The 27,229-nt window shown below is 37.9% G+C and overlaps 1 long non-coding RNA gene across 1 annotated transcript in view; it reads right to left on the bottom strand.

Moving 5' to 3' along the window:
• LOC123807566 overlaps positions 1-26,231 on the bottom strand; it is a 40,926-nt gene extending 14,695 nt beyond the window's left edge. Inside the window, exon 1 of the long non-coding RNA XR_006783668.1 lies at positions 26,159-26,231. This is a non-coding gene — a long non-coding RNA (uncharacterized LOC123807566). The remainder of the gene's footprint in view (positions 1-26,158) is intronic.
• Between the last annotated feature and the right edge of the window lie 998 nt (positions 26,232-27,229).

Below are 27,229 nucleotides of genomic sequence, written 5' to 3'. Positions count from 1 at the left end.
GTCAAAGGGCTTTTTCCCTGTGTTTTCTACTAGGAGCTTTGTGATTTCATCTTTGATCTATTTGGATTTAGTTTTTTGTTGAGTGATGTAAGATAGGGGTCCAGTGTCACGATTTTGCATGTTAATTAAGAATTACCATATGATCCAACAATTCCACTTGTGGTATGTGACCAATAGAAATGAAATCACTGTCTCAAAGAGATAACTGCACATTCATGTTCATTGCAGCATTATTTACAATAGTTAAGACACAGAAACAACCTAAATGTCCATCAAAGAATGAATTAAGAAAATGTGAGACAATATATCTATATATCTATATCTATCTATATCCATCTATATCTATATCTGTATCATCTACCTATCTATGATTGATCTTAGGGGCATCCATTGATCCAATGATCTTGAGGGTATTATGTTAAGTAAAATACATCAGACAGAGAAAGACAAGTACTGTATGATCTCACTTGTATGTGGAATACAAAAATATATGGATGAACTCATACAAACAGAGCAGATTGGTGACTGCCAGAGGCAGAGGGACTGGGAGGTGGGAGATGTGGGGGTAATGGTGGTCAAAAGGCACAAACTTCCAGTTATAAGATAAACAAATACTAGGGATATAATCTATAGTATGATGACTATAGTTAAAAATATTGTATTATATATTTGAAAGTTGTTAAGAGAGTAGATTTTAAAAGTTCTCACCACACCAAAAAAAATTTAACTATGTTAGGTGATGGGAGTGTTAACTGACCTTATTATAGTAATAATTTTGTAATATATACACATATAAGATCACTATGTACCTTTATACTTATACATTGTTATATGTCAATTATATTTAAATAAATCCAGAAAAATAAATAAAATTCTAGCTTTTCTAATTCTCTAATATAACATGTACAGCCAAGTCTTTCATTTCTTTCAGTCCATTTTTGTATCCATGTGACAGTGGGAATTGTTCATTGTTTTCCTTTACCACAGATTTTATATGTATATATTCCTCTCTATATATCAATTATATATAATATCCTATTTTTGCTTTACCTAATACATTTCTACAAAATAAAAAAAGGAGCATCCTGGGTCAACATAATTGTAACCCAGCATCTTTGGAATGAAAAGCAATACTAGTATTAGTCGGGTTTCCCTGAATCAGCATCTCCTCTATCTTACCATGTACACATGGGGCATTTCATTGCCCTGAAGTCTATTTTCATTAAACTGATTCCTTTGCCTCCTTGAAAAGTTGTAGAACTGTTTTAACAAGACCATTTAGTTAAGAAAGACAGTCATAGTGTGGCATTTCCATATTACATGAAAAAAAAATGCCAGAGTAAGAAATTAATGAATAACATGACTGGAAATCCAGGAATTCTCTTGTAATTACTAGCGATCAGATTTTGATGGTTTTTGTGAGCTCAAAGTGGTCTTGCATCTTATTTCACACGTGGTTCATTTGCTTTTGAATTTTTCTTAGTCTTTTAAAACAAAACCATTAGACTAGATCTAAGGCCATGATGAACATTTACTAATAAACCTATATCTCCAAAAAGTAGATTTGAAATTTTAATCTTGACTGACTTTTAATTTTAACATAAGCTCAATAAGGGTCTCTATTTAGAAAAAAATTCTGAGACATTATGGCTTTGGCAAAGGCAGATAAAGTGCTGATTTCCTATGCAATTATGAGCTCCCATTCTCCCCTCTTTTGGAAAATTAACATATTATGTAAATTATTTTACAAATATGATGCAGATGTCATTAATAAAACATGAAAGAGGGATCTGTATCTTCAATTAGCATTTTCATTGTATTTCCAGTCCAGTATCAGTTTACAGCTTTCTCTACCTTGTGAAAAACTGTGTTGACATCATAGAAATCTTCTCTATTTATTTGATAATTACAGCATAAAATGTGTCTGTGCTGAAGAGTTGATTGGGGAGGTCTGATGGAGGTTGAGGAAGGAGACAGAGGGAAGAAAGTCCAGAGAGAGTTAGCATCACCCCAGCCTATGCTGACACCTTGCCTATCCTGGTTTCTACATTCTTCACAAAGCCATGAGTCCATTCCACTTGTTTCCTGGGTGATGACATTAAGGGCTTGTTTATGGATACTCACTAGGCAGAAGGTCGAATTTAGATATGGTAGAGGTTACTCTCTTCTAATAGGTTGAGATATTGTTTCATGGCTGGGTTCAGATCGTGAGCACAGCATGGTTTGACCTTCATTTAGGCATTTGTTTTTGAAGAGGAGACACAGCTTTCTGTTTTAAAGGTGAGGTTTCTGGTAGACCATGGTAGAGCAAGCATTTTTTTGCACTACTATAAATATTTAAAACCAAAGATATTTACTTCAAAGCAACCCATATCTCTCAGTCAATACATACATACTATTTTTAAAAAGGTTTCTTTTTTAAACATCAGTAATTTATTAATTGTCATCAATCTTAACAAGGTCTCACATAGATGAGGCAATGCTGATAAACTGCATGGAAATCATCAGAGGAAAATTATTCTGGAAGTTATGTCTCAAGCATGCATTCTAAAATTAATTTCCCAGCAGAGTGAAAACAACACTGCTAATAATTAAAAGGTGTGTGTTATCAGAGGGCCAAATAAGAGAATTTGTATCTCCTAGCTTAGATCAACTCAGATGTAATTATGTAGATTATTTAGCAAGAGAGAGACCCTGATTTTGCCTGGGTTAACCAGATTTAAGGAGAGAATGTGGTGGTGACTGAGGGGCTGGGGAAGAACGAATAAGCCAGGCTGCCATGTTGACCACAGTCAAGAACTGTCAGCTCTCCCATTCTCTCTGAGCTGGCTAGGCCTAGCTACAGATAAAATGTGTAACTTCTTCCATGTTTTGGAATTCCCCTTTTTGTCATCAATCACAAGTAACCCTTTGTGACATTGACAGCAGCTCATAGGTGAGGATGCACCAATAAGAGTCTCAACTGCTCAACAGGTAGGATCCAAACAAAGGAAATACCTGCCCCACAAGTGCTAACAGTGGCTGCTCACCACAGCATCTGAAATGCTACCAGGAGGCGACACTGGTGCTTCTCGTCCATGTACCATCCCTGAGAGACTGGAGCTGTATTTAGTTTTCAAATGTTTAACTTTAACCTGTTTAATATTTAGTAAGGCTAAAGGAATAAAAGATGAATTATTGAAGAGATTAATGTTTTAAAAACCAAAAAGTCACAGCCGTGCAGCTTTGTATCAAAAACTCATTTCACAGGCATTAATTTTTTAATAAAACACTGATTGTGCAATGAACTACAGTGCTTCTAATAAGCTCCAATATTCAATGGAAAGGGTGTTTTATTTTCTTGGGCTAAATGCAGTGTGAGTTGAATTCTCTTATGTGGGTCCCAGAAACTGTTGGAAAAAACACTGGGAGGAATAGACCCTTCATTTTTCTCCGAATTTGTAACCTGAGTGAATAATTTGAAACCCTGTGACTTTGTAAATCTCCCTTATGAAGGGGTGGACATGACTTTTCAGAACATAACTGAGCAGACAAAGGGATCACCACTAGGAATTGTGTTTTCTGGGGGCAAAGGGAAAGGCAAGGGAGCCAGGGTGGTGAATTCAAGCAGAATCAATAGGTGGGGCTTTGTTAATTGAGAAATCTGGTATAGGAGCCAGCACAGATGGTAGGGTGGGGGAGGGGCAGGCAGGCATCTGGGAGGGGACAGAGAAAGGATGGTGGCTAATTGTCAGAGATGTAGTTTTCAATACTGTCCTGTATTTCTCTTTTATATCCACAGTTGAGAAAGGTAGGAGACTTTCATCTCCTATAAGAACTCAGGAAACTTCTTGGTAATGCCTACCAGGGAGCAAATATTTTCAGTGGTATATGGACATAAAAATGCTAGGAAACACTCCATTGAATATTGCTCAAAATGTAGATAGAGGTATAAAAAATGTAGGTGAACAAACAATGATTTGGGGGACATTAACAGGATTGAGATTAAAAATATTATTGGGACAAATAAAAGAGGGAGAAGGAATCTAGGATTCAGAAAAAGGTTAAACTGTTTTAATTGGAAAGGGAGAAAAGAGTCAGTCCTCCTGGCAAGCCCTGTGAAATTTACTTTTTGCATAGTGACAGTTTATAGGGATTTATGCTTGCCCCACTGCAGGGATGCATTTGTAACTGCATATTAATGAGTCCTCCTGAAACTCAGAAGCAAAACAATGTGACCTGTTAGGGCTCTGCTTCGGAAGTGACAGATTCCTGGGCCTTGGGCTAAGAAAGGCTCCAATTTTCACTGAGGAGAGACCCTCTGTGCTCTTGGGGGAGATTGAATCACATACTGCTCTTAAGTATCTTTTAGAACCTCTAAGAGATGTCTGTGTGTGTGCGTGTGTGTGCACATGTGTGTGTTACTACAAAGACAGAACAGGGTACAGGTGGTGAACATCGTACTGGTGAGAGAGGAAAAAAAGATAGGATAGCTCTAAAATAAATGGGAAGTGACTTTCAAGAGATTCTATTTCAACAAGCTGATGCATTCCTTTTGTGTTTATTCTTTTGACGGAATGGAAATTAGCTCCCAAGGTGAAGGGTAGCTGTAGTTGCATACAGAAACACACGCTCAGTACTTAGCTTTCACTGGAGAAAATGCAAGAGAGTGAAAACTCTTTTCAAAAACATCAATACCTTCTATTTATAGAACTTGTAAAAATGATTTGAAGTCAAAAGCAGTAATAGTCAATGCTTTAAAACTCTACACATGTAAAAAAAAACTTTCAAAGGTTTTTTAAAAGCATTAGCTCAAAGGTCCAAAAGTGTACCTGAATCTACCATCTCAATTTTGTTTTGTAACCATGGAGGTAGGTATACAACATGATCCCAGAAAACAGTGGTTTTTTTTTATTGTTTTCAAGTACAATTGTCTCTGTTTTTAATGGAATACTATGCAGCAAAAAGAAGGAAGGAGCTCCTACCTTTTCTGACAGCATGGATGGAACTGGAGATTATGCTAAGTGAAATGAGCTAGGCAGTGAAAGAGAAATACCATATGATCTCACCTATAAGTGGAACCTAATCAACAAAACAAAAGAAGAAAGCAGTTTTTATGGCAACTCTTATAAACTCATCTGATGTAACCTACAGGTTTGTTTGAAATACAAGAATTTATCTGATGATCTTTGGAGGCTGAATATTTTATTTTTCCTGAAGTATATCTCATCTATTTTAGAGAAAGAAAAATCAAGTTTGAGGATTATAGTTATGAGAAATCATTCTTTGCAAATTCTTAAGACTGACAAGTTTTAGATTTTCATAAAGTTTCTCAAAAGCATTATTTTATTTGAAGATTATCAATCAAGCCTTTCAATCAAATACAAACATTTCCTATTTTGGGGGGATGGTGGAAGAAAGATTGGGGTGATTTTTCATACAAAACCCTTGTTAAATACACAAAACACTTTGTTTTTATAAAAAATGTTTTTAAAAGATCTTTGGGAAACCTTAAGATGCATGATAGAGATTGTCTTATCTGGATGTGAATTTGCTTCATACACATATGGACTCGAGAACCAATTTTCATCAGGCATAGCCTTGAGTGTCTTGTGATACAGAGACCACCAAATGTTTCGTGTTCCTCAGGCTCTCCACCTAAATCCTGATAACTCTCAACAGATGGCCTTCTCTCCAAATTTACTTAGATAGACATATCAGGTTATTTGCTATTCTCTATTCAGCTTCATCAATTTTATCTTTCTTACTTGGACCCTATGCACACATATTTTCCTATCCAGCTAGGAGCATGCTGATCATCTCTGTCATATTGTCCACATTGTCCCTAACCTTCCCTACAAGGCCCACTGTATGCAAAAGCATGCCTCCATTTCACAATTAGCTCTCAGTCTGCAATTGTGTGCACTTTTAAAAAAGATTTTATTTATTTATTTTTAGAGAGGGAAGGGAGGGAGACAGAGAGAGAGAGAGAGAAACATCAATGTGCAGTTGCTGGGGGTCATGGCCTGCAACCCAGGCATGTACCCTGGCTGGGAATCGAACCTGCGACACTTTGGTTCGCAGCCCGCGCTCAATCCACTGAGCTACACCAGCCAGGAATTGTGTGCAATTTGATTGCTAGGCTCACTGCTTGATTAAACTGCTTGTGAAAAGCATTACTACACTTCAAATCCTCCAGGGCAGTTTTTCCTCTTTCTTTCTTCCCTTCCTGTATTGTCCTTCTGGTCCTGGGTTTCACTTCCCACACCTATCCAACTTTCACTCCATCGCTACAGTGAAACTTCTCAGGATTGCAGGTTTAAAGGAGTCCTCTCCTGACCTGGCAGTGGTTTAATGAGTGTCACCTACCCATGTGAAACACTCTCCCCACACTGAGCCATCTGTTCCCTCTGTCTCCATGACCCCAGATAGGCCTTTTCCCCTGTTTATCTCTGAGGTAATCATCTCTTGTTTTTTTCAGTCTTTTCATCCCCCCTGAACGATAATTCTGGGTGCTCCTGAGGGCTCCCTCTTCTTTCCTCACACTATAGGTGTGATTTAACCCATCTAGATTTAGATGGGTTAGAATCATGGATGGGCACTTACAGGGCACTCATGCCTGGCTTTGGAGTTGTTGTGCTTCTGTGCAGTCCTGCCTCAGTGAGACAAAGCAATAAGAAAAGGGTCACTTATGCTATCACTAGATGAAAATGTTATAATAAGGGGCATACGGAGCACCATAGGAACACAGAACACAGTGCCAACTGAAAGAGCAAGGGAGGAGAAAGTTCTTGTTGCTGACATAGAGGCAGGAAAGAACACAGTCTTCTATGAAATGCAGGTGGCTCAGCCTGGCTGGAGCTGAGTGAAAAGTGAAGAGTAGAATGGACAAGGCAGGAGGTGGCCTACGGACAGGAATGTGTTGCATTTCACAAACCTTTGTAAAGAGTTGGTACTTTAGCTGGGATCAGTGAAAAGTTTTTGAATAAAGGGGTAATATGATCACATTTGCATTTTAGAAGCTGGACTCTTACAGCTCTGTCAAAATTGACTGGAGAGGTCTCAGGGAGAAAACAGACAAACCAGTTAAGAGGCAATTTGAAAGCTTTTAGAAACATAGGCAGGAGATAAAAATTTTCTGAATTAGCATGATGGTGGCTGGAGTGAACAGACAGAGAGCTTGCCGGCAGACAGGAGGCACACCAATAATTTTAAACTCATTACTAACTTACTAACTTTTGCAAAATTTGGTCTATCTTTACTGGTAGCTTTGGTAGATGGATCCTAGGCCAGGTTCTGATTTACCCGCATTTGGTCCTGTGGCAGGGACATGGGATGCTTTGGCTGAGCTTGGCTGGATAACAGAATCAGTTATAATTCTATCACATGAAAACATCCCCATAAAAATAATTCTTCTGTTTCTAGAAGATAGGGGAGATAATGCAAGGAAATCTAAAGCACGGTATGTCTGTGACATATTTTTTTTTCAATTCAAAGCATTTCTTCTTGTTTTCTTTCTGGTTGGTTACATAAGGAAGGAAATAAAAATGAAGGGATCTGTGAAAAAAATAAAATTGCAACCCACTCAGTGATAATCTGAAAACACAGTTCTTCCACAAAATTTTTGATGCAGACATAAATAATTCAATGTACCTACATCACACCACTCAGTTCAGTGATGATGTGCACAGCTATCTTCAAACTGGAAAGCCTAGATGCCTTCATTGTTCAGAGCAGAACTTTTGTAACATCTGAGAGAACTTTCTAGAAACATAAGCTTCTTTTGCTCAAGCCCTTTTCCATCTCTAGAAGTGTGTCATCATCACCAGTACTTATCAATTCTTCTATGTTTTGTGCTTTGCTTTACAAATTCCCCAACTTGTACATGGGCAGTGGCAGAGAGGCAGAAGAGAAGAAATCTTTACTAACAAAAGCTGTCTGAGAGTGCCATGTAATATGAGAGCTTATGTAATATGGTGGTAGGTGTGAGAAGGTTCAGTTTTTTATATTTGAGCCCCTAGTCTATTCCAGTGCTTTTTAGGGCTACAGATACAGAAATTAGTCAAAGCTCATCTGCTATTGTGAAATTCACATATAAGGAGATAAATCGATACAGTCTCAATTATCATCCAATACATCAAGTGCTTCAAAAGAGGCTGAAGAGAAAAAAAGAGTCTATGAAAAATGTTTGTAAGTCTCATTTCAGAAATCATTTATTATCATACCACATCATCTGTGTTGTGGGAGAGAAATAACAGAAGCTATATAACATAAAAATAATGATAACAATAGCTTATGTTCCATGATAGAGCAGTTATGTTAAAACTGAACTATGTTATTTCGCTGGTGTATGTGTGAGAAAGGATAATAATCCCAAAGCTGGTATCCAGAGTTGGTTTATTTAACTGCTTCCCATATTTCCAACATTAGAGTAGTAGATGTTGGGATTATGGTGTATCAGTTATGACTCCTACCATCAGAGAGCTTGGGGCAGAGAGAGTGAGAGTGAGTGAGAGAGAGAGAGACAGAAAGAGGGGAGAACACCCAGCAGCTAAAACATGTGGCATGTTACAGATTTCATAATATAATATGACATGTATGATAACTGACAAATCCATGACTAGGAGATCACTCGCTTTTTCTTACACCCACAGAGCTCATTTAGTGACATTTGACCTGGAAAAATCGGTAAGTGTTTATCAAACATGCTGCCTCTTCTCAAGCAGGGGAAATGCAGGACTAACAGCAGAACTCATTTTTAGGGAGACTCACTGGGTAGGAAGTTGTCAGGCACAAACAAATGCCTTCAAAAATTAGGTGAGAAAGAGCTATTTTCTGATATTTGTAATTTTAAAGCTGATCTTCATTTTAAGCATATTCATAAGTAGAAGTTTTTAGCAATTTTGGGTGGACTTTGGAGGCAGAATTCTTCCTTGCTGCTCTTGACTTAGGGGATCTCTGCTGAGGTGACCACACTCATAGTATATAGCTGAAAGTGAAACAAAACACTATTTTACAAATAGCTGGGCAAGCCCATGATTCTTTCTGATATCTGGTGAATGCTAAATTCAATAATTTGGGTTAATGATTGAGAAAAGTTAGGAGATCTAAGCAAGGTTTTTTCCTTCCTACTATTCTTTCCCTGAAACCAGACTTTGGGCAGCCATTCACCACATAGGATACTACGGGGACCTATAAGTAAGAGATCAGCTTGGTCTGCTCACTGCAGAGCTTGCTATCTGTAAATGCCAAGAGATCAGGCCACCTACCAAAACGAGTCCAGCGAAAAAAAGTAAGGGGCAGCTGATGAATGGCTGTGTGCTGCTATTAAGGTTCAGTGACACTGCCCACTAGTAGAGCCAGTCTCAAAAGTCTAACCCATTGGATAAAGTTTTGTCCAACTGGCATGTGGTAGTGTGGTTCAGAAGGATATGTACATGTGTAGGTGTGCATGTGGGTGGGATAGGCAGAGATAAGGAGAGCCCCTGCCTCAAATTACACAAGTGTCCAGAATGAAGGGGATGAAGAAGATAATCATGATAACCAGACTTCTCTAAATAGATTATTCTGCCCTCCAGCAGCTTAGATTCTAGATAGGATCACTCTTTATTAGATGAATTTTTAAAATCATAATTTGATCATTAATAGTACAAATTAACCTTTTAGATGAGTTGAAGGGAGCAAGAACACTAAGCTGGTGTTATTGGGTAAGATCTTGTAATGGAGGTGGGATTTTAATAAAAATTTTATCTGAATTCTGTTTACATAAATAAGAAAGAATGACATTTTTGATGGGTGAGACTAAAGCAATAGTAAATGTTCAAGTTCTTATTTGGTTATTCATTAAATCCTTTGATTTGGCATTATGAAGTTGTGACAATGACTGGGTAGCTTGATAATTACACATAAAACACTCCCTGTTTTATAAGGAATAGAAGTAGTTTTTATAGAAGTGGCCAAAAATAGGACTTTATCAAATTTCACTCCTCCATTTAATGTTTGTATTTTAGAATCCATGGCTATTGTATTAGCTGTTGCACAAATAATGAATAGTTTTCTTTAACTGCTTCAACTTCTAAAGTTAAAGCTTGAATTAGAAATGTCGAAATATACATTTCCCAAACACTGGAGGAATCTACATGGAGGGGAACATGCTTATCACTTGAAGTTGTATCGCCTTGACCTATTTCCAGATAAGACAACTGTTGATGCTTTAGAGCCTGGTGCATTGTATTTTATAGAACAATAATCCAGAGCATTCCTACAGCCACACCATATGGGGAGAAATTCTCGTCCATTGTGAAGATTCAAGACTTGGCTTTGTCCTAACTTTGGATCAAGGCAATTGTGGGGAATTAAGGAAATTAGCCTTCATTGCTGTCCTATAACATTCCACCCCTGTGGTCACTGTTGGCATTTTTGTTTTATAGATGAGGAGAAACCCAAGGCTTCTTGGAAACTCATCCAGTAACTATCTGAGCATGTTCTTTAAATTCCATCTCTTTTCATGTCTAAGTCCATCTTTAGGTGCATAGGATGGAAGATGTGGCATCTTGTAGCAGAGTAAATCTCATTTAACTCTTCTTCTCCTTTTATGTCTCATAAGCTTCCTCTCCTCTATGACTGATGTACCCAGATATTTTAGGTCATGATACTTACATCAGTATAGAACTTTGGAAAGAGTATGTTTCCAGAATCCAGTTATTAATTAAATGATCTTCCAGAAATAATTAGACCTCTCTCAGCTTCAGTTTATCTGTACACATCAAAAATGATAATATTTACCATGCATAGAATCATAATGGACAGATAATTTTAAAATATGGGTTGTTTGCATTCATATTTTAAAATGTGTTCACTTATGAATCAAACCTATTTACTGAGTGCCTAGTATGGGCCAGGGTGATCCTGCAACTGAGAACATTAAAAATCCTCTCAATTTTTTCAGCCGAGTCTGTTTTCTTCTATGTTGGGTAAAAAATGCTGAAGGGTTTGTTTTATTTTTATTTATGCTACCACTCCCTTGTGAGAAATGCCTTATTATAAGACTATTTTTAGTGTTATCCTCTGGGCAAGAAGAGTTGTTCTGGGGGGCAGTAGAGTGGGGCAGGAGAAAATGGAACATTTTATATTAGTGGTATAATGGTAGCCAAGGTGTAAGGGTAAACATAACAGATTCTGTTTTCTTTCTCATGAAGCTCACAATTAAATAGAAGAGGTGCAGACCATACTTTTGAATAGATACAAAAATAAAAATTCTGTGAATGAGGTGCATGGAGGAAGATTTGCACAATTGTCCAAATTGATTTTCAGCATCAGGCTAGACTTCTTTGAAAAAGTTACCTCTAAGCTGAGTTCAAAGGGTGATTTGTATTAATCCAATAAAAAGGAGACAGATGCCACATTCCAGAGAGACTGTAATAGCGTGCATAGAAGCAAAGTGAGCAGGAGCTGTGGGCATTGTGCGTATTCCAGAGAACCACATGGAGAATATGGGTCTTATTTTAAAAGCAAAGGGGAGCCACTTAATGAATGATCTTGTTATAGCATAACTTGTCTCTCTTACTGTATTGTAAATTCTGGGAGGTTAGAAACCAAAATGAAAATGTTGCTGCCTCTCTTACAGCACCAGATATGATTTGTTAACCAAATATTTGCTAACTAGAATGTCCTAAGTTACAGAGATAGCAAAAGTACTTCATGAGGCATTTTTCTTAAGCGTGAATGGCCCTCAAATTGCATGAAGAATAGAATGTTAACTTTGTTCCATCAAGCTAGGAATGTTTTAAAATTAGAGGCACAGACTTCACCCAATATATGTATACTTCATCTGTGTGTATATTTGAGTAATGATGAATAACTCCACATATTACATTTCCTTCTTTTTGAAGTGTTTCTGATTTGTTTTTTCTTGTTCCCCTTGGGTTTTTCAGGATATTACAATGATGCTAGTGAATGTTTCACATAGCTCTTGGCTGCCATTTCATAGAAGGAAAAACAAATAGAAAGACCTCAGGGTAATTGTCTCTGTGGTCTGGGCAGGGATCAGTAGCCATCCCATAAATTTGTGCTCCTAGCCTGGCAGACACGGGACCCTGCCCTGATGTTTCATTTCATTGCTTAAAATGTGAATGAACAATGGAAATGTCCTCTTTGTAACAGTCCTGTTACCCTTTTATCCTTATTTCTGCTGCATTTTTATTTCTGGCTTTTCACACCAGAGAATGATTTCATGACATCTATTTCCACAAAAGGTTTGGTAAAAATCAGAAAGCTCAAATTTTCATTATGCTTTATATGTGGTTTCTCAAGGTGTTTTTTATGGATTAAAACATCTTTTTATAAATTCATTATTATAACAACTAGCCATAAACATGGATTTCATACAGAATCCTCTCAATTTTCTCAGTTGAGTCTGTTTTCCTCTATGTTGGGTAAAAAATGCTGAGGGGTTTGTCTTATTTTCATTTAGGCTACCACCCCCTTGTGAAAAATGTCTTATTATAAGAATATTTTTAGTGTTATCATTTGGGCAAGAAGAGTTGTTTTGGGAGGGCAGTAGAGTGGGTCAGGAGAAAATGGAACTTTTTATATTAGTAGAAATTCTGTTGATATTTGGAGCCTTTTGTGTTAGAGAAAGTATAGTGGAAAATACTCATTTGATAAATATGAATCAAATGATGAGAACACATCAATGAACAAAACCCAATCATTTCCTAATGGAGGTCCACCTCTGCATGTGGAAGCTGGGATTGATGTGAAGGAATTACGGCCACTTTGGCTATTCACACTTGTCAGGTCCTGCAGCTTGCAGTATCCAGAAGCAGGAAGGATTGTGGGTTTCCTCCCCAGGGACATTACCACTGGTTATAAACAGCATGAAAGCAACTCACAGGCCAAATTCCATCACATGGCCTAACTTTTATTATCAAGTAGGCACAGAAGTAGTGATACAGCCTTTTCTGTATGTTCAATGAAGCCCCCACTCTGTTTCCCCCGCCCCCAGGCAGTCCAGTGAGTATTTTTCATGAAAGGAAAAACACAAGAGCATTGTGCTGGTAGGATCAGCTATCAGCTAACCTAGTGATCTTCAAACACTTCTCCTGTGGCTCCTTAAAATATTTGGAAAAGCTATGTATTTCTTCATATGTTTAAACTGAAAATGAGAATTGTATTGCAAGTTTAACAGTTGCATAGATGAACTATGCACTATCATGTGGACTGTGGTATATTCGTACAAAGTAGAATTTGGTTAAAACCTTGGAGTTAAAGATTTTTCCATTGCATTCATGTAAAATGACCATTAGATAATCTAATAGAACAAGCCAATTTGCTAAAGCAAACTTGCTTTCTGACAGAAAAAAATATGACTTGTTTTTTTTACTTCAACTAAACATTGAAGTCAATTCTGAGTTCCATCCCAAAGTGGTTTGGTAGGTAGGCAACAGAATCAAACTTGCTGAGTCGCACACACTAGTGGAAGGTGTGGTCATCTATGGCAATTGATTGCTTCTTGCTTTGGCTTGTTTCATCAACTGTGCTTTTGCCCTGCTTCTCAATGACAATCTTTTCATTCATTTCAAACTTGCACTTAGGCATGCTACCCAGGTAGTTCTTCAGCACCACCTGGCCTGACACATGGGCACTCAACACCTGCTCTTGTGGGGATGTAAGGAGGTCCACATTCTCCAACATAGCCAGGAAAATCTCATTCCAATGATACCTGATGCCCTCCCACCTCAAACCAATCTATAGGTATATAAGCACTGGGCTTTGCTGTAAATGTGTTTGTTACCTAATGAAAAAAGGTGCCAACCCTTAGTATGTCTTTCTTAAGCTTTCTTTGCTTGCTGTCAAAGGATTCTGATGGTCATGTTGTTACTTTGTTTAGTGCCCAGAGTCTCACCTCAGAACTCAGTCTGGTCAGGATGGGTGTGTATGTCACTCTTTGGTAAAATGGGAGATGAGATGAGCAAATATAGATAGGGGTTAATGGGGGGTTCCACTGCAGGCTAAAGGAAAAAGAATCTATACAAAGTAAGGATCTGAAAAACAATATCATTATAATCATCTCTCTCTACATGCTACTAAAAATCTCATACAAACAGAATACTTGCCCTCCCAGTTAGAAGACTGGTTGCCAATGATGGCTCTGTTGTAGATAACAATTAAGGCACCTTCATAAATGAAAAGATATGGCCAAATGCACTGGAGAGGACAGAAAAACTAGGAAAGTAAAAAAGGATGAGTTTGACTTTTGATGTTAGTCTGATATTAAGTACTTGGATATCAAGGTTGTCCTTCAGCCCAACCTGATAATCCTTCCTCCTTGCCTTCATAGGTGACCCACCCACTGGCTCCTCTCTGAGACAATCCTTCCTCACATGTATTTAATCCTATTTTCTCCCTTTGACTCAGAAACCTCTCCAGCAGTTCCACCATCTTCCTTATGAATTTCCTCCTTCCCTCTGCATCAGTCCCATCACCACCTAAAAGTGCTTTTATATCTTTCACCTTAAAAAAATCCACATAAACCACTTTCTCCTGACTCCATTTCCCCTCCAACTACCACCTCAATTATTTGCTTCTCTTTGTAGCAAAACTCAATTATTTGCTTCTCTTTGTAGCAAAACTCTACTCTCTGAGACCAAGTTCTCTTCTCTCATCCTCTCTCAAACACATACAAATCATTCTTTCATGTCCACTTTTATATAAAACTGCTCTTGTCTAGGCCTCCAGTGACCTTTCCAATTCTCTGTACTCAGGTTGCTTGACCCATCAATAGTATTTAACATATTTGGTTTTTCCCTTTGCTTTGTTAATTCCAGGATACCACACACCTTCTCATTTCTCATCCTACATCACTAGATTTCCCTTCTCAGTCTCCTTGGGTGGACTTTTCTCTTCTAGACTTCTAAGTGTTTGAGTGTCCAAGGACAGATGTCTTGAATCTCTTCTCTTCTAAGTCACCACTCATTCTCCTTGTAATTCTTACCCAGCCTCAAGGCTTTAAATACTGTCAATACACTCAAGACTCCTACATGTGTAACTCTGACTCAGACCTCTTTCCCAAGCCCAAACCTTGCTCAATCCCCTGACTTCTCAGCACCTCCACTTGCCTGTCTGGTAGCATCACATAGTCAATACATCCAACACTGACTTCTGGTCTGTCCCTTAGAGGTATTTCCTGGAGACTTCCCCATATTAAAATTGTGGCAGCAAAATTTTTTCTATAGTTCAGGCCACAGAACCACTTGTCAGAAAATGCATTTGTTTCTTCCTGCAGAGTACTTTATTTATAAAATATCCAACCACTTCTCCCCCCTCCACTGCGGCTTCCTACTCTAAGCCCCCGTAAACTATTATCTGAATCCTGGTGGTAGCCTAACCAGTTTGCATTAGTCTACTCTGCTCTTATTCTCAACCCAGTAGCTAAACCAATCTCTTTAAAGTGTCAGACAGATTAAGCCTTTCAATTGCTCAAAATTGGCAGAGCCTCACCATTTCAAACAGAATAAAACCCAGTGCCCTTATAATGGCCACAAAACACTACTATTCTTCATCTTCATCTTCAACACTCGCCTTTCTGCTCCACTCTGCTCCATTTCCACTGGCTTCTTCCCCATTCTGCAAACACACCTGACATTGCCTACTTCAGTGGCTGTGCACTGCCTGGCTCCTCTGCCTAGAATACTCTTACCTTAGATATCTTTCAAGTTTTTGCCGTAGTCTTATCTTCTCAATAAATTCTATCCAGATAACCCTGTTTAAAATTATGCCTTGCTGTCATTAGTTCTGGTTCCTTTTATTTTGCTCTGTAATCACTACCAGTCCAAACTCTCTGTGCCTGACTCTTTGAAAGGCCAAGACTCAAAATGTTAGAATTTGGAGTAAGGATTTATAGATTGAGAAGGTGCCAGCTGAGAAGATGGGGAGTCCTAGTTCTCAAATCTACTTTAAAAAAGTACAGAGTTTAGACTTCTTTTATGTCAAGGAAAGGGAAAATGGAAGGGTTGTTTTCATAAAAACTCAAATCCCAAGCACAATTCCTCTCATGATTAGCCTGTCTAAAGCAGGAGCCTGAAGACCACAGGAATAACACAGGCTTAAACAAGATGGAGTCAGAGAGATGGAGTATTTCACTCTGCTGCATATTTTTTTTGTATTACTTAGCATTTTATAACATGATCTATTATTTAACTATATGTTATGCTTAGTATTTATTGTTTGTCTTCCTTTGGATAGAATGTCAACTCTATAAGGGCAGTAGTACTTATCTCAAGAGCCTAGTATAGTGCCTGGCATTTAGTAGGAAAAATAAACCAGTCATTAGAATTTGAATGAACACTGAAAGTAGGAAATTAAAAAAAAGAAAATGTAAATACTTAACTTCAAAACAGAGGATTTCTGCATATATTAAATGGAAAAATGGGTAACTGTAATAGACAGTTGAGATAAACTATTTCCAATGGTGGTGGATAATTAAGGTCTTGGAAGGAATTTCTGGTGTTCAGCAATATCAAGTTTAGAAGAGAAACTGAGGAGTTAAGAACTGAGACTATACAAGTAGCCCATGGATGAGAAGAAGGTGCTGTTACTCTTAGAGAGTTTAAGTGAGGAGCCAAGTTGGAGACACAGGCAGACTCTCTAAAGACTAGCACACATTGTAGAAATCAAAACATTTAAAAATCAGTACAACTCAGTTATCAGTTTCTAGAAGGAGTGAATTTGTCCTTCTCTATCTAATTTTCCCAATTTGCAAAGTGGGAATGATCTTGGTTTCCTACAGTTTCCAGAGGACATCAGTTTTAAAAGAGATTGAAAAAGACCTGGATGTTCCCCCAGATAAACAGCTCTATAAACACAGGTCTGTTGTGATGATTCAGCAAGTCTATGGGAAACACAGCTGGCCATACCTGCATTGCAGGCTTGGTTTCAGTTTGACCTACCAAAAAGTGTGATTGTCAGCAAAACATTCTCCATGGCCCTGCATTTGCTGATTTGCATTTTATAATAATCACTGCCCCCTTTTATGATGAGACTGCCTAGTGATTAAAAAGGTTAATATGGAAAAATGACTGATGTGATCAATAGAACATTCATTCAGAATGTTCTGAAGCTTTTATTTAAGAAGAAATTTGAGGGGGAAACAAAAAATATTTTCTTCCTATAATGGAAAAGAGGGCAGATCTTTTTCAAGCTTCTTAGTATTGATGCCTCAAGAATATTTTAAGTTATATAAAATGGTACTTTTGAGAATTATATATTTGCAAATACTGAAATACTGTAACTTTTCAATTTTTGAGTTTTGTTACCATCTGATTGTTAATAACCATCCACTGAATTTCTTTTTTTATTTAAAACTTTAAAAAAATTTAATTGTTGTTCAAGTATGGTTGTCTCCATTTTACTCACCCCCTAACCTCCCCCCCCCCCACCCGGGAACATCTACTGAATTTCTATTCTTTACCCTTCAATTGAAGATGAAAATGACAGTGGAAAATTCTCTTCAGCACTAGAATTTACGTATTGCTAGTGTCAGAGAAACATGGAACTTTTCCTCAACATTTGTTTCTTGTAGTAATTCAACAAATTCTTATCAAATTATGTGTATAAGTTGTTTTTCAATGCCCTGGGCGCTTAAGGAAGTTGAAGGAATTGTTTCTGCATTGGGGGATTTTGATGTGATCACTGAAATAATATAGAGGAGAAATTAGGGAACACAGAGAGAATAGGCTACTGGACAAATTAAAGAAGACTTGTGGATAGGCATAGTCATTGAATAACATGTCTGAAAAATATCTTCCACTTCAAATATGAAGAAACTGAAGCATAGAAAAGCTAAGGAGTTTACCCAAAGTGAAGGTTGAGTAAATATTCAGCAGGGATCAGTAGAATAATTTTTAGTATTGCTTATTTTTTAAAATGATTTTGGAAACTCTAGATTGAGAAGAATATTGAAAAGGACAAAACAAAGAATGGGAAAGATAATCATCACCAAACAGTCTGAATTAAGGTATAAAAGACCAAGTGGGCAGCTTAGGCACCATTTTTCTCCCTGGTCAGAAGGGCTGGAGGAAGGTCTAACAGATCAAAGGAGTGTAGATCTGATGTCATAGCCAGATGATGGCATTGCTTCATCTTTCAGCAAAGAGAAAGGAAGAAAAAACTGACTCATTCTTTTCCTTCATTATTTCTGCCTGTCATCTTATTGCCCTTTGAATTTCCCCTTCACCCTGTCATTCATATCCTCGCTTTGATCATTTCACTGCTGTCACCTAAGCCTGGGTTCTCCTCACTCTTTCAGCTCCTAATATCCCCTGGCTGAAGCCAACCCTCCTTGTGCAAGTGTTGGCCAATGTTGACATGGTTAGTTGATTATATCGTTTGCTTTTTCTGAGGACTTTTTTCATCATTGACTTTTCTTCACTGATTGACTATTTCTGATTGTTGTTGTCCAGAGTTCTCACCTCTATCAAAGAACTACTACCAAACACAGTTTTTAATGATGACATTCTTCAGCTTGAAAAGCAAGCACACTCAAAAGTGATAATGTCAGCAGTAAATTTCAGTCTCCCTTGCTAACTTTAAAGAGGCTCTGCAACTTAGTCTCAAATTCCATTACCACTTTATATCACCTTATCTAACTGACTATATGATTTTTACTTGGGCAGGATGATGAATGACTCTTCCAATTATCTTAGGCTACCTTCTATTTGTAAGTTTTTCCAACCATTTGCCTACCTGGATTACCTTTTCTTTTTTCAAATATTTTTTGTCAAAATTCTGCCACCCTTTAAACCACAAGACAAGTACCAACCTCCTCTATAGAATCCCTCTGAATCCCTAACCTTCTTCTGAACCAATATTGATAACACTTGTGCTTTATTACTTTTAAGTCATTCCCCACAATCTTCCTGTTTTGGAATCATTTCTGTGCCTGTATATGAATCAGGTCAAAGTATGAAAACTTATATACAGAATGTAGGCCAAAAAATTGAGAAGTTTTTGCAAGTCTGACTAATGAAATAAGTAAAAATAAATGCCTCCCATATATTCCCTGGCATAGTTCCCTGTATAGGAGTTAAATGAGACTTCTGCTGGGATATGATCATATAAGAGGAATTTGAGAGTCTTTCTGTCCTGTTGTATTGCTATGTGGTTATGTGTACATTTATTGAGGAGTAAGTTTCAATAATATTGCAATGGGTTATAATTTCTTTCCTGGACACTCACAATATGGAAACTTTTATTTTTCAATGCATTTCAAAATAGAAACAAAAACCTTTTAACTGACATAAAAACTGTGTCAAGAGTTCAAATCACATTATGGAGAAAAAGTATTAAAAATATATGGTAAAGCAAGTTAGCACCCTCAAGTTTTAGGACCACTATTTAAAACAGATTTCATCAATTGGCTTTGCTGTTACCACTTGATAACAAATAACACCAGTAAAAAAATTCTGAAAAGAAACCAAATGTTCAATCACTGAAAATTACCTTTTCCATGAAGAAATAAAATAAAAGCTTGGGGGTATATTTATTCCTCATCTCAGGAACAAGAAATCCAGCTTCAAATATATACAGTAGTTTCAAGCTCTGCTGAGCCAGAGTTATCCTATTAATTATGGATGACATTATGCTTTAAACAAATACAAATTGTTTTGCCCTCACCTTTAGAATCTCCTGAAGCAAATGTTTGATTCCCAGGGAGAATCATTTTGCACAGCTCAGGTCCTGAATTGTTAGCAAAGATGCAGCAATATTATGCCATCCAAAAATATAATCTTGTTTTGTTGATACCTAACTTCCATTTTACTGTGTACTGTTATTTAGTGGGAAGGAGCAGGGGAAAGGAAGAACACATTTCTCTCTCCAGTTACTGAGGATGACTCAATAGGTAGGATGATGAGCAAAAACTTCATCTAAATTAAGGATTGTATACATCCTGACATTTTGCCCTATTCTGGGCTCATGGCTGACATCACTGATGGGTGAAAGCTTTTCCACTCAGCTCAAATGCAGCTTAATTTGTTAATGCCACTGCTAGGACTTGCAATAGTTATACTGATGATATTGGAGGGAAAAGAATTTGTTAAGAAATCTTACTCCAGTTATCCACTAGCAATTTATGGAACAGCCTGACTTGGCATCTCAGGTATAGCTTATCAAAGCCAGTAATTCTTATTTCTGGATTATTATGGACTTGATTGGGTTGGTCTGGTCTATTCTATTCTATTTTCCCATGAAGATTTAAAGTGTTTTTTAAAATGATCTCTACAAAAGATTTTATTTATTTTTAAAGAGAGGGAAAGAAAGGGAGAAAGAGATGGAAAGAAACATTGATGTAAGAGAGAAGCATCGATAAGACCAGGGTCCTAACCTGCAACCCATGCATGCACCCTGACTGGGAATCAAATTGTGACCTTTCCCTTTCTGGGATGATGCCCAACCAACTGAACCACAACTGTCAGGGAGGCTTAAAGTACTTTAAAACCTTTTTCAGACCTTCCTTGCTGGACTGGTGTGTGGTGTATAGATGGTGAGACTCTGTTGCCTACACATTCTCCAACCCAGTGTCTGTTTTTCCATGCACTAATTGCTCAGTTTCCCTCTGTAAAACCAACCTTCAGGAAGCACCCCAGGTGAAGGAAAGTGCTTTCTCTTTGGCAAAGTGTTATTCTAGCCATTGCTCACATAATGGGGTCTACTGAAGTGGGTTCTTAGTGCCACACCTTGTCATTCACATTCAGGTCTTCTCCACTTGGCTCACAAATCTCTCTTGACCATCTCTAGACTAAGAACATAATTTAATGAAAAGGAATACTGGATCTAGAATCAGAAGTCCTAGCTTCAAATCCAGCATTTTAAATCTATGAGCCTTTTACATTCATTATCTCATTTAACTTTACAACATCCCTAGTGCAGAGTCACTGATAATTATTTATGTTTACTACTACTGTGAAAATGGAAGGTGAGAAAATAGGCAGAATATCACATCGAGAAAGTGTAGAAGCTATGATATGAACCCGGTTCTAGCCACCTCTGGAGATAATATTCTCAATCAAGATACCAAATTGTCCCTGCCAACTTTGTGACCTTGGTCAAATTAAGCAATATTTCAGACCCATGATCTTCCCATTTGAGTTTCAATTTCCTAATGTGAAAAAGTAAGCCTGATAATAACCTCAAGGGCATCACCATGTTGGTCAAAGGAGAAAAGAAAGTTCTTTATGAGCCTTGATGGTATCTAAGAAGGTTATTTGTTATTTTTTATAAAAGAGGGGGGAGAACACAGTTTGAAACTGGGGAATTGGTTAGAAATAATAAAGCAAAGACTTCACTGTGCCTGTCTGGAAAGCATCCCCACTTCTGACATATAAGTAGCAGCAAGAGCTTAAGTTTTCTCTTCACCTCTGGGTCTTATGCATATGGGACCATCTGGCTGAGCAGCAATGATGGTAGCTGAGGTTTAAACACACGTACAACTGATACTAGAAAAGAGAAGTTTATATCACACATGGATGAATATGTAAACAAGAAAGGAGGAAAGAAGGAGGGAAGGAAGCAAGCAAGGAAGGAAAAAAATAGTCTTTGGTTTCATTAAGTAACAAATTACAATAATAATGTTAACAGATGTTGTGAGTCTCAAGAAAATTTTATAAGTTCCTTATTAATTATAATGATGGGGAGAAGTCTCTTCAGTGACAATCTAGGCTTCAAAAATTCATCTAGTTTTAGACTTCTCACCAAGATGGAGGCATAGGTAGATATACTTTGCTTCCTTGCACAACCAAAAGAAGGACAATAACAAATTTAAAATAGAAAATAACCATAACTGCTAGAATATTGAACTGTATGGAAGTCCGACAACCAAAGAGCTAAAGAAGATATATTCATCCAGACCAGTAGGAGGGGCAGAAACAACTTGGAACAAAGCAGTGGCTGGAGGACTAGGGCAGGCAAGGCAGCTACTGGCAGAGTCAGTAGTCTCACATTTGTGTGCAGATAAACCAGGAGGAACACTGGGGAGTGAGACAGATAGTGCAACCCAGGGGTCCAGTGCTGAGAAATAAAGCCTCAAAACCTCTGACTGAAAAAATCTGTGGGGGTTGAGATGACAGGAGAAAATCCCAGCCTCACAGGAGAATTCATTAGAGAGACCCAGAGGGTCCTAGAATGTACACAAACCCACCCACCTGGGAATCAGTAGCAGAAGGGCACAATTTGTTTGTGGATGGCAGCAGAAGTGACTGAAAGCCAACAGCATTGACTGAGCAAGCAGCATTGTTCCCTCTTGGACAAATTTCTCCACATGCAGTGCCACATGCAGCCAAGAGGGTTGTTCCATCCTGGAACCTAAGGCTCCACCCCTTACTATATAACAGGCACACCAACAAAACTTATAACCCAAATGAAAGAACAGATCAAAGCTCCAGAAAAACAACTAAGTGACAAAGAGATAGCCAACTTATCAGATTCAGGGTCCAAAACACTAGTAATCACGATGCTCACAGAATTTGTTGAGTATAGTCACAAAATAGAGGAAAAAGTAAAATAAAGAAAAATGTACAAGAACCAGTAATGAAGGGAAGGAAACAGAGATTCAAATCAATGATTTGGAGTGGAAGAAAGAAATAAACATTCTGCCAGAACCGAACGAAGAAACAATAATTCAAAAAAAAATGAGGAGGGACTTAGGAACCTCTGGGACAACTTTAAACATTGCAACATTGGAATCACAGGGTTGCCAGAAGGAGAAGAGGAAGAGCAAGAAATTGAAAACTTATTTGAAAACATAATGAAGGAGAACTTTCCCAATCTGGCAAAGGAAATAGACTTCCAGGAAGTTCAGGAAACTCAGAGAGCCCTCAAAATTTTGGACCCAAGAAAGCACACACCAAGGCACATCATAATTACATTACCCAAGATGAAAGATAAGAAGGGAATCTTAAAAGCAGCAAGAGAAAAGGAGACAGTTACCACAAAGGAGTTCCCATAGACTTTCAGCTGATTTCTCAAAAGAAGCCTTTCTGGAGAGAAACAGCTGGAAAGAATTCAGTATTTGAAGTCATGAAAGGAAAGGACCTACATAGAAGATTACTCTATCCAGCAAAACTTTCATTTAGAATAGAAGGGCAGATAAAGTGCTTCCCAGATAAGGTCAAGTTAAAGGAGCTCATCATCACCAAGCCCTTATTATTTGAAATATTAAAGGGACTTATTCAAGAAAAAGAAGATAAAAAATACAAACAGTAAAATGATAACTGTCAACTATCAACTGTCAACAACCAAACCTAAAAACAAAAATGAACTAAGCAAACAACTAGAACAGGAACAGAATCACAGAAATGGAGATCACATGGAGGGTCATCAATGGAGAGGGGGAGGGGAGAGAATGGGGGAAAAGGTGCAGGAAATAAGAAGCATAAATGATAGGTACAAAATAGACAGGAAGAGGTTAAGGATAGTATGGGAGATGGAGAAGCCAAAGAACTTATATTTATGACCCATGGACATGAACTAAGATGGGGGAATGATGGTGGGAGAGGGGTACAAGGTGAAGGGGAATAAAGGGGAGAAAAAATTGGACAACTGTAATAGCCTATTCAATAAAATATATTTAAAAACAAACCAAAAATATTCATCTACTTTTAAAAGAAATATTTACAAAAATATTTATAACACAAAAATGAAAAAAATTAATACTAAATTGATCAGGGCAAAGAGAAAAAAAAACACAGGTAAGACTAAGACATAAAAATCCATGCCATATAGCCCAAAGAGGTGGGGAAATGGGTAGCACATTTTGCTCTGCATCTCCTAGCAGCTAAGTCAAAGGTGAATACATGATTTATAGTGTGATGAAATTAAACAGACAACAAATAAACAGCTAGGCAGGTGGAGCACATCTTCTGATATTTATATTTAAGCACAATTTCTTCTATGGGTGCTCAAAAATGATATATATGAAATTATTGGGACTTATACATTAAATAGCTTAAAAGTAAGTGTTAGGAAGGTAGTTCTTAAAAAAACATCCATTGATGTAGTTCCATGAAAATTGGAGCAATGTGGTCCCTCTGATGGTGTGACTTGATTCAAGGAGAGAGCTAAAGCTGTAGATTTCCCAATATCTCAGGGAAGTGAGTGTAGGGGCCTATTGCCTATTCCTCTTCACCTGGTAGATAAAAAGTAGGGGAGGGGAAGGCACAGAGGTGAGCCCTGACTGCCAAACTCAGAGCCAAAACACTCAGGGCCTGGAGAATCTGACTTAGGTCAGAACCTGACCTACAGCTGCCAAGATGATCTGCTACTGAAGTTGTGCTGCTTTGCAGGATTGCATTCCACAGGAACTACTTCAAGATGGGGATGGAGACTGACCCAGAACTGATTACAGGTACAAAAGATAGCCTCAGAAAAACAAAGATAAAGCTCTGACAGCAGAGGTTGCCACTCTTATAATCTTCGATAATCTGTTGGGTACTTGAGCTCTGTAGTTAATTAACTATTCATTCAACTAACCCATAAATGTTTATTGAATCCCCTTTGTCCCAGGGGCCATGCTAAAATTTTGATTATGAGATTATCCCTAACTTCCTGGAGCTTATACCATCTCAAAGAAACATGACACAATGGGCAAGTTGCGTCAACACCTGATATCAGATCGGGTAGTGCAGGAAGCGAGAGAACTAAGGAAGGTCACCCAGAGCAAAATCATTTAAGGTGAGCCTTAAAGATGGTACGAATTTACTCAGTGGAGGTATTAATGATAGATGTAGGAGGAGAGCGTATCACCCAGAAAGTTAGAAAGAGTATGTTGCATTTGTGGAAGTGAAAGAATTTCACTATGTCTGGGATATGCAGGGATGGGGAGAACGATGGTTAACAGGGAGAATTTCAGTAATGGAAAAGAACAAAATATATAACAAAGTAAACAGAAAACAAGATAATTTATACAGGATGGGTCAAAAGTAGGCTTATAGTTGTGAGTATGTAAAACAGTTTATTCTTTTATTATTACTTATTAATTATTATATTATTTTCCATATGAACAACTACAAACCTACTTGTGCTCAACCCTGTGTGTTGGTCCTACTTTATAAAAATCAATGGCAGTCGTTTAAAGTACCTTATTACAAATAAAAACTCTCAGATTTTACATATACAAAAAACTAAACTCCAACCATATATCACTAGGTTTAAAGTTAGATATATGGAAAATACATACCTGGGAAAATGCAAAGAGGAAGGCAGGAAGGGATGAAGAAAGAGGAGGGAAGAAAAAGAAAATTAATAGTCATAAGTGTAATTCAGTCAAGGCATAATTCAAAGTACACATTAAAAAAGAAAACATAGATTTGAAAAATGCAAAGAAAACACAGAAATAAAATGTCACAGATGTTCCAAATATCAGGAACAGTGGCTTCTTTCCTTTAGTCCTGCAGGTAAAGAAGGGCTAGTTTCCTTGCAACCGATTTGCTCTTCCTATTGTCTTGAATTGTGCCCACCAGAGCTTGGGTTGTTTCTGTGCCACATCAATCGATTTTCACATAGAAAATATAGTTTTAGGAAGAGATGAGTAAAAATACTTTTAAAGAATACAATGAAGTCAAAAGGCTTCTTTATGTTCATATTTACTACAGGATTTAGAAATGTTTTAGGGACTCCAGTGGAGAGCAGTGCAAGTTTATTTGAGGAGCACTATATCTCTCCCTAAGGGGCCTTTTGGAGAAACTTTGGTCGCTGTAGATGTATTTAGCTAACTGGTAGCCAATGTAACAAGCTCAATATCGAATGGATACAGAATGGGAAATTTATGTCTGAAAGTTTATATTGGTCCTTCCTGCCTGAGGGTCCTGGCAAACTCTATTCCCTCCCACCTTGGATGATTTTACCATCTCCTATATCCATAAGTGCTGTGAACTGTGTCCACCTTTCAAGACAGCTGAACTGTCTACAACTGGGAAAGGACTTCTTTGAATCCTCTCCCCCTGGACTAAATGGTAATAGGTACTCAGTCAGTTTTATATTATGAAAAAGTGTGCTTGAGTCAAGTTGAGATCATCCACACTGGAAGAACAGAGATGATGCTGTGGTAAGGGGGAGCATGACAGTGACTCAGTAGTAAAAGGTGAAAAAGTAGGCACAGCATGGGTGGGATCAATTTGTCACCTACCTTCTGGCTCATGGTGTTCCATCTGGGCACATTCACACACACACACAGCTCTGAAAGGATGACTCCTAACTTCCTGACACAGAGCAGAACTCAGGATGGGTCAAGGTACTATGTTGGTTTTCCTTATATAACGAGGGTGGAACTGATAGTAAACAACCAGGCTGAGCAATTAAATTAAGACAGATTGATTTCATTTCACTGGGTCATAAACCTGGTATGCAATATGGTGTTAGGAGGAAAAAGCAGCCAAGTATTTGAAGACTTTGTATTTGGCACTAATAGCTATGTGACTCTGATCTCAGTTTTCATAGGTGTCTGTAGAGGTATAATAGATTGACTGGCTTTCATATCCTGTCCTATTGCCATTATAGATGCAGAGCAAGAAATCTACTCTAGTCCTTTTTCAAGGAAGGCAGGAAATTATACTAATGTTATCAAATGTTTTTATACCATTTAAGAAGGTCTGGCCTGGAGAGAGGAGGTGGGAATGCATTTACAGAGGGCCCAGAAAGGAGACACATAACGGTCGCCTCTCCCCCATGTAGATGTATGTCAACACTCCCCACCCAAGAGAGATGACCCTAGAAAGCTGTTTTCATGCCTCCACTTCAAGCTCTTCCATGAATTCATGGTCACCTGATCACCTTAAACTTAATGAGGTGAATAAGAAAGGCTTCACATTATCAACTCAAGGATGAGCTTGATAAACCAAGATAACCCTGGGCCTATGCCCTCTTCTGAGTGTCCAGGTGACTCTGAGGGACAGCCATGGGTCTACATGATACTAATAGGGTTGAGTATCTTAGCTCCTTCTCTGGTCATGCAGTCATAGCCACAGGCTTGACAATTTTTCCTGTCTCGGGGACCCAACAAAATTTATTTCCTCTCCTTTGGAATGATTTCGCCATCTCCTATACTCTTTAATTGTTGTGAACTGTATTCACCTTTCAAAACAGCAGAGCTGTCTCCAACTTGGGGAGATCTTCCTTGACCTGCTTCCCCCTGGACTGAGTGATAATAAATGCTCCATCAGTTATAATAAAATAATCCTATACAAACATATGGTTATGT

Source organism: Phyllostomus hastatus, unplaced genomic scaffold, assembly GCF_019186645.2.
Source record: "Phyllostomus hastatus isolate PE091 unplaced genomic scaffold, TTU_PhHast_1.1 phas_scaffold_46, whole genome shotgun sequence".
NCBI lineage: Eukaryota > Metazoa > Chordata > Mammalia > Chiroptera > Phyllostomidae > Phyllostomus > Phyllostomus hastatus.
This window is presented reverse-complemented; position numbering and strand designations above follow the sequence as displayed.